Below are 7,777 nucleotides of genomic sequence, written 5' to 3'. Positions count from 1 at the left end.
TTGCATACGTTCACTCAGGCCTCCAAAACAAAAATACCACGGACTCTGCGGCTTAAACAAAAGAAACTTATGTTCTCAGGGTGCTGGAGGTCGGAAGTCTGAGACCAGGGTGCCAACATGACCAGGTTGTGGTGAGAGCTCTCTCTGTGGCTTGCAAATGGCCTTTCTCCATTTGTCTGCTCACAGGGTGGAGACAGAGTGCAAGCTCTGGTGTCTCTAATAAGGGCACTAACTCCAGCAGGAGGGCCCCATCCTCAGGACCTCATCTAAACTTAATTACCTCCCAAAGGCTCCATCTCCAAATGCCATCACATGCAGGGCTAGGGCTTTAGTGTATGAATTTGGAGGGGACACAATTCAGTCTATAGCACTGCTGTTTTATATCATCTTGTTATACTCTGATTTCTCTTCAAAGCGAATAAATCTCTTGCCTTTTATATCATCTTGTTTTTCTATAAAGACCTAGATACCTCACACATATCTTGGTGATTTGTAATCTTCTCACGAAGCATGTTCTAGGTGACTGAGAAAGAACCTGAGTATCTCGATCTCTTTGGTATTTGGTTTTCTTTCTTCTACTGTATTATCTCCTCTGTCATCATTACAACTTAGGTAAATACACTTTGCTGAGTCTGATGAGACATTCAGTGATCTGCCCCTGTGCAATCACCGCACTCTCTTCCTGCTGGGCCACCTGTTCGGCTTCTGCCACTTCTGTGAACTCCTTCCCAGAGGCCAGATGCATCTAAGGGCAGAGAGCGGGTGGAAGATGAAGCACTGTAGTTGCTTAGACAACACAGCTGTGAGGTGCCCCAGCTGCTGGAAGGAAGAGGCCAGGAATGGCGCTGGCAGCTGGAGGCATCATGAGGCCAGATCACCCTTCCACCTCCATGTCTGTGTCCAAGCTGAGTTTACACCCAGTATCCTCAGCTGCCCAAATTGTTCCTGTACCACATTCTGTCACCCTCAGTGAGACGATCTCAGGTCGAAAACGGCCCACAGGCACTGAAGGTATCTACTCAAGTGACCACCTCCTTTGGGGAGGAGACCTGCGGGTTCCAGGACCCCCACCGTGACTAGGTCTCTCCAAGGTCCTTTGATGGCCTGTTTGAAGCCCCCAGGGAGGCCAGATAGAAAGTGAACCCGAGAGGGAGGGATGCAGCTGGTTCTCAGGGATACGAGAGCCCAATGCTCTGTGCTCACGGATGAACCAGTCCACGCCTTTCTCACAGGACCTCCACCACCAAATGGGAAGAGGACAGGAGACCATGGAACGCAAATCACAGCATTCCCTGTGTGAGTGCTTCTGGGAAAGGGTTTAGATGAAAGAGAAGGCAGGTAAAGCTATTGCTCAGGCAGAGGGTTTTAAATCCTGATTATCCATAGACCTTCCCTAATAAAATATATAATTGAGACTTGGCAGAAATACATGACCCTAATCGTAGTACAATGAGACTACTAGATCCCAGGATCTGTAATGCCTAGCCCACAGCAATTTACTGACTCATCCAATTTTGTATTAAAAAGGAAGAAACAAAGGGAAAAGGAGCGTTTGTTTTTCTATCAAATTCTATTTGTTTCCTTTCCTCCTCCACTCTCCCCACCTCTGCTTTTTCTGATATAAGGAGTCCAAAATGTCTGCTGAAGACTAAATCCTGGCCCCTCTTGCTTCCAGAATCTTTAACCCTCTACCCTCAAATTACACTTGTTCTGTTTTGTCTGCTCAGTTTCTTCACCTCTTCCTTGTTCAAAGTTTGAGGAACAAAACCTAATCCTGAAAAATGAAAAGTGAAATATATAATTAAAAAGTAACCAATGAGCCTTGGCTGGTGTGGCTGGTGGGCTGGGTGCCCTCCTGCAAACCAAAATCACTGGTTCGATTCCCAGTCAGGGCACAGGTCTGGGTTGCAGGCCAGGTCCCCAGCGTGGGGCACACGCGAGAGGCAACCACACATTGATGTTTCTCTCCCTCTCTTGTTCCCTCTCTTCCCCACTCTCTGAAATAAATAAGTAAAATCTCTTGAATAAAAATAAAAAGTAACCAATGCTGCAGATAAAAGCTAATAGAGGACATTTCCTCCTCTTATTTGTAGCTACTTCAGACAATTCTAACCCTGAATACCCCAGCAGTGACTTTCAACTCGTGGGCCTCAAAGGTTTTTAAAACAGTCAATACCTGACTATTCAGTCAGGGGCACTGATCTCTTTCACTTAGATTGTCAAATAAAAAAAATGACAACAGCCAATACAACAATTGCCATCCCGTGTCAATGAATCAAAATTACCCTCCCCCCTTTTTTGTCAGATGGGCAAAAAACATTTGTTGGTGTGCCACAGAATTTTACTAGTTTATGGGTCCCATGAAATGAAAAAGGTTGAAAATTGCTGCCCTGTAGTTCTTTTTACACTTTCAATTACCTACTTACTAACTTTATACCTACTTAACAATTCTTAATAATTTTTATGTTAAATTAAATTTACATTAAATAACTGGCTTGTCTCCTCACTGGACCAAGCAGCAAAAAGAACAGCAGCACTGGGTTGAAACACATTTAGTTATGTTACAATTCATCAATTCCTAAAGATACTTAAAAAAAAAATCTTCGAAGAATTCTTGAGAACCAACATGTTATTAAGAGAACAGGCAAACTCAGCTTTGCACTGACTCTAGGTCTAAAGTGGCTCTTACCTCAGCCTCAAACTCTCTTTTCACACCTGCAGGCACCAATCCAACCTCTAGCCACTTGACCTCCAAATGTTAACCAACAGGTGCATTAGCTCTGCATCCCAGGAAGTCCTGTCCCCTAACCCGACATCGAGCCTTACAGCCCATAGTCAGAACGTCTCTCTGCTCCCACCCACCGCTTAGGGGAAGCTGCGCTACCAGGTCCTGGGGCACGCATATTATCCCCTCCCCTGACCCATGCAGCCTCCAATCTTAGAGGCTCTGTAGCTTTATGGGTCCCAAGGTTGGGCACCAAATTTGTCAAGCTCATGCATATGTAACGAGGCAAGGCCAAGGCCAAGGTCTGACTAATTTGACCGACGAAGATTCAAAGAGCCATTTTGAAACTCAGTTTATTGCTTACACACACAGTAAAAAGAACGTATTCTAGTAAATCTACAGCTGGGTTTCCATCTTGTCTCACACGCACCAATGAAGGTTTCACTTAGAGATGCTGGTTAGATATACTGTCAATAGAGCAGGTTCTAGAATCAAATGTCTGTGACTTTAGTGACAACCTCTTTGATGTTCAGTGTCTTCTTCTATAAAATAGGAGTCATATTCATTTTAGGATTATTGTGAGAAATAATCCATCATGTAAAGCCTTTAATGACTGACTTTATTAAAGGTGTACAAGAAGCACAATATTTATGTCAACAAATATTGGTCATTATTAGCAAAATTTCCACAAGGTTTCATTCCTATGTTTAAACCACTTACTGCATTTTGCTGTGTATAATGTGCACTTTTTTGCCCAAATTTCTGAGGGAAAAATAAGGGTGCACATTATACAGAGGTAGTACTAATTTCGTATTTAAATGTTTTTAATTCTTTTATTTATGCTTATGCATTAAAAGTATAACTCTAGAAAGCAGTATCAATATCCATATGCAAAATAATACCCTGGAATAAGATAATCGGTTTTCTTTCTAAATATAAGTAGAAAATTAAATTAAAAAATTAAAATGATTTTTTTCCTGAAAGTTTAGGCCAAAAACATGAGTGTGCATTATACACGGGAGTGCAACATATACACAGCAAAATACGGTGGTGTTGTTTCTAAAACAAAGCAGAAAACAAATAAATATTCACTTCCAAGACTCAGAAATCATGTCTTCACTTACCAGTACATCTAATTGTTCGGTGAGGCACATTTAACAGCAACACCAAATCAAGCCTAATGACCTTTAACCCATCCAGATTCACTTTTAAATTTTTTCAGACAAGATTGGGTTAGGTTAGGGGAAGGGGCGCAGAGTAAAAAAAGACACAGGAGAGGGTGGGAAGAAGGAAAGGCAAGCTACTTATGTAAAAACACAACAAAAACTCCCCACTGCCACCCATGGAAGTTAAGATTTCACTGTCTGCTCAATAGCCAGGGCAACCATAAAACCTAGCTGAGAGGGAGGGACCAAGTTCCTTGCACAGCGGACTTCAGAACTCCAGTACCTGGTTCCAAGCACATCTCTTCACTCAACAGATAGCCCGGAACACCCCTTAAACGTGGCGTGGGCCAGTCTGTCCTGTCACATTTTTAAGACGCGAAGGGATGAACCAAGACTCAGGAGAGCCAAGACATATCACTCGAGGCTGTCCTTCCAATTCAGCCTTCAAAAAGGAAAAATTCAGGGCGGGGCGGGGTCACAACAAATGGTGACCCAGTTCTTTCCAGGGGTCAGAAAAAAGCCCACACAGAGGCAGTTTGCATAGTTTTCCTTTGGACAGACAGGTTTCAGGAAGGGCAGCAACAGATCCTTATTTCCAGAGCAACTGCGATGGCTCTCCAACAGTGAGTTTCAACTCTTCTTTAACGGAAGCCTCATTCCTATATGCAAAGAAAATTAAGAGCAAGACACCATTTAACAGCCACTCCTCTGCTGCTGTTCTGTGAGGTAAGCAAAATATCACCTTCGCACTCGTGTGACCCTGGACCCTGGAAACCGGGTCTCTCGCCCTGAGGTCATTTCCCTGACGGTCTCAGCCACTCAGCTCCCCATCCCAGAAAGCCCTCCTCTGAGACACGGACACACTCAGCTTTCAATATAAGTTTCCTTTTATTTTGAAATTGAAACAGTGGAATGAAGTGGTTTGTGGCTGACACTGGAGTGCTCATTCAGGAAAAGAACAAACTCCAAAAGTCTGAGCCAGCTACCTCACCTCCCCCGGACAAAGTCAAGACCAGATTCAAGGGTGGGAGAATGGGTACAATCGAAATCCGGGTGGTGACAGCTGGCAAATTTCCAGCAAAGTACAATTTTCAAAGTGGCCACATTTACAGAACAGGGTAGCACAATCACAAACTTGAGTCCCCCCTCCAGCCCCCACCATGATGTGCATTCGTAACAATACATTTTTTCAGTCCTGAGTAAGAGACTTATCTTATGCACCCATTCACTTTGCCTCAGGGGAGCGGGCTCTTTTCTGGGACCAAGGTCAAGATGCTGGAGACTGGAGAATCCACAAGGTGGTAGACGTTTATTTGTGATGCTAACTCATTACCAGCTGAAATTCATCTTACCTTTCCATTGCAGTGGGTTACATAAAATTTACAAGGAAGTGTTACAAGTGACCCTCCCAACCCCTACACGGGAAAATGGTGAACCAAGACATAAGCACCCCAACACACACAAAGCCTTAGTTCTTGCTGGGGGTGACCGGAAGTCACCTGGCTGGGGAGGGGTAACAGATGAGAAGCACAGACAGAACTCACGAGCAGGGGTGTGAGGGCAGGGGCAGGCCAGGGGCCCAGCCGCGACGAAAGCCATACCTGTAAGAGTAGCACGTCATCTTAAACGAGTAGAGAAAATCGCCAAAGAGTGAAACTTATTTACGGGGGAAAAGAAAAAGTTTGGGGAATTAAAATAATCCAGTAATCACTGGAAAATGTCTCCCTCTTTTTAAAAAAAAAAAATTTTTTTTTTTGGCTTTTAAAATTTTTTGGAAAGTATTTTTAAGGTAATATTTTTTTTCCTTTGGAAAAAGAAATCTTCTTCCCCCCCCCTAACCTAAGCAAGTGGAGTTGCCACTACCTAATTTCTCTCTATTGTCTTGCTAAGAGGTAGATAAAACAAAAGTGAAATGGGGCTTCTATGAGGAGGTCCATTAGAGGGTGGGGAGGGGCTGGGACGGCCCAGTGGAACTCCCCAGACTACAAAGACACCTGATCGGCCAGAGGGCCCTGGCCCTCAGACTCTCAGGACAAAGGATCCTGCTCCACCTCTTTTCCTTCTAGAGCCAATTGTCTCCGTGGAGACTGAGAAGGGGATGCAGTGGAGCCGGAGCATCTCAAAGAAACCCTGTTGAAGAGGTCTTAGCTCTGGCTTCCCCAGGCTTCCTGGTTTTGGGACCGAGTGGTAGGTTCCAGGCCAAGCCCCGGGTTTCACCTCCAGCCAGCCTTCCTGCCCCCCGCAGGAGAGGGGGCAATTCCTCTCCTCCTCCGGTCCAACCAGCAAAGATATAGCAGGTGAGAGGACAAGCTGGAGGGAAGGGGTTGAAGCTCGGGACCCCAGGGCAAAGAAGGCAGGAAGTGGGGAACTGACTGCCCGCCTTGCAACCCAGCTGACACCCAACTGACGGGAGCTGGTGGGTGCTGGCAGGCCTGCCTGTCCCGCAAGGACAAACCTTTTGTGGCACAAGCCTCAACTCACTCCTCTTGGCTGGGAATCCTACCCTATGCACGAGTCCCTGCCCTTGGTTCCAATCTGACTGTAAGGATTGAGGTAGTTAATCCATTTATACTCGTAGCATCCATCACCTGTGGTTACTCAAAACACATGCTCCCATGGAGCTTCCTGCTATTTAAGAAAAAAAAAATTTCTTGTCAGTCCGGATTCAACCATACTAAGTCACCAGCAATGGTGCCATCAGACTGTGCCCCCAAAAGAGGGCAGAGAGTCAGGGTTGGGGCACTGGCCCTCTCCCTACAAATCCACCTTCGGTCATGAGGCCTCCTGCCTGTCCTGCACCCCCTAGAGAAGCCTTATGCATCCAAAGGGCAGAAACTGAAGTTTTCCGCTGGTGTTGCTTTAAGTCTGAATACAAGAGAAATGCTCTGCATCTAAATCGTGTTTGGAAGGGAAATGGCTTTATGTCCCCTGGCACTGAGGATTTTTCTTCCATCTTCCTGCAATCACTGTCAGGCTCTGCTGTTCTCCCCTCTACCAGTTCTCACCAAACAGGCAAAACAGTTGCGTGGTACAAGCCACTAGGATCTCTGCCCATAAACACATTGGGGGGGTGGGGGAGAAGAAAGATTTCCCCCACCCATGGAGAGGCAAAAGGGGGTGACTAGGGGTCCCTCGGGGCTCTGTGAGGTAGTTACTAGCACTGCTAGTTCCCAGTTTGGCAGAGGGTATGTCTGGAGTGGGAGGAGGGGAAGGCACCCTTGAGAGCTAACTGAGGCCCCTCCTCACCGCCAGCCTGCCAGGCCTGAAGGGAACTCAGGTGCTATCTCTGCAGTGGGGGCAGGGGACAAAGAGCAGTCCCCACGTGGAGGGGCCCCAAACTCCCCCTCCACCCCCAAAGTGCAACCAGGAGCCATCGGACCCCTTTCTCAGCTCCCTACCCCTTGGCACATAGGGCCCCTACACCCCTCAGGAGCCTGGGAAAGGAAGGGTCCTGTCTTTCGCGCAGTTTGCGGGAGCCCCCTCCCTTTCAGATAGCCCAGGTCTAAGTCGAAAGATGGCTACTGCTTTGATTCAGGAACGGCCTCTCTCAGCCTCTGTCTGTCTGTCTTTGGCACAGAGGAAAATGGACACAAAGAACCAACTGGAGTGTCCCATCCAGCGTTCTCTGGGTTTTATGTGGGGTCTTTCTGCCAATAGTGAGGCATAACTAAGAGAATAGCTTCCGAGTGCCTCCAGAAGTGGAGAGCTCAGGGGAAAAGAAAAAGAAGAAGAAAAAAAAATCGAGAAGGACTGGGAGGAGGGGAGAACTGGGCAGGTTAGAAAACTCCCTGTCCCTGAAAACATGGCTCTCTACCACCCAGAGCCTTAATAGGAGCTGAGTCCACAACCCAAACTGCAAAAGGCAACTGACCCTCGAGGGGATTAA

Source organism: Pteronotus mesoamericanus, unplaced genomic scaffold (genome assembly GCF_021234165.1).
Source record: "Pteronotus mesoamericanus isolate MK-2021 breed Mesoamerican mustached bat unplaced genomic scaffold, CSHL_Meso_final contig_84, whole genome shotgun sequence".
In the NCBI taxonomy this organism is placed as follows: Eukaryota; Metazoa; Chordata; class Mammalia; order Chiroptera; family Mormoopidae; genus Pteronotus; species Pteronotus mesoamericanus.
Note: the sequence above shows the minus strand (reverse complement) of the source record.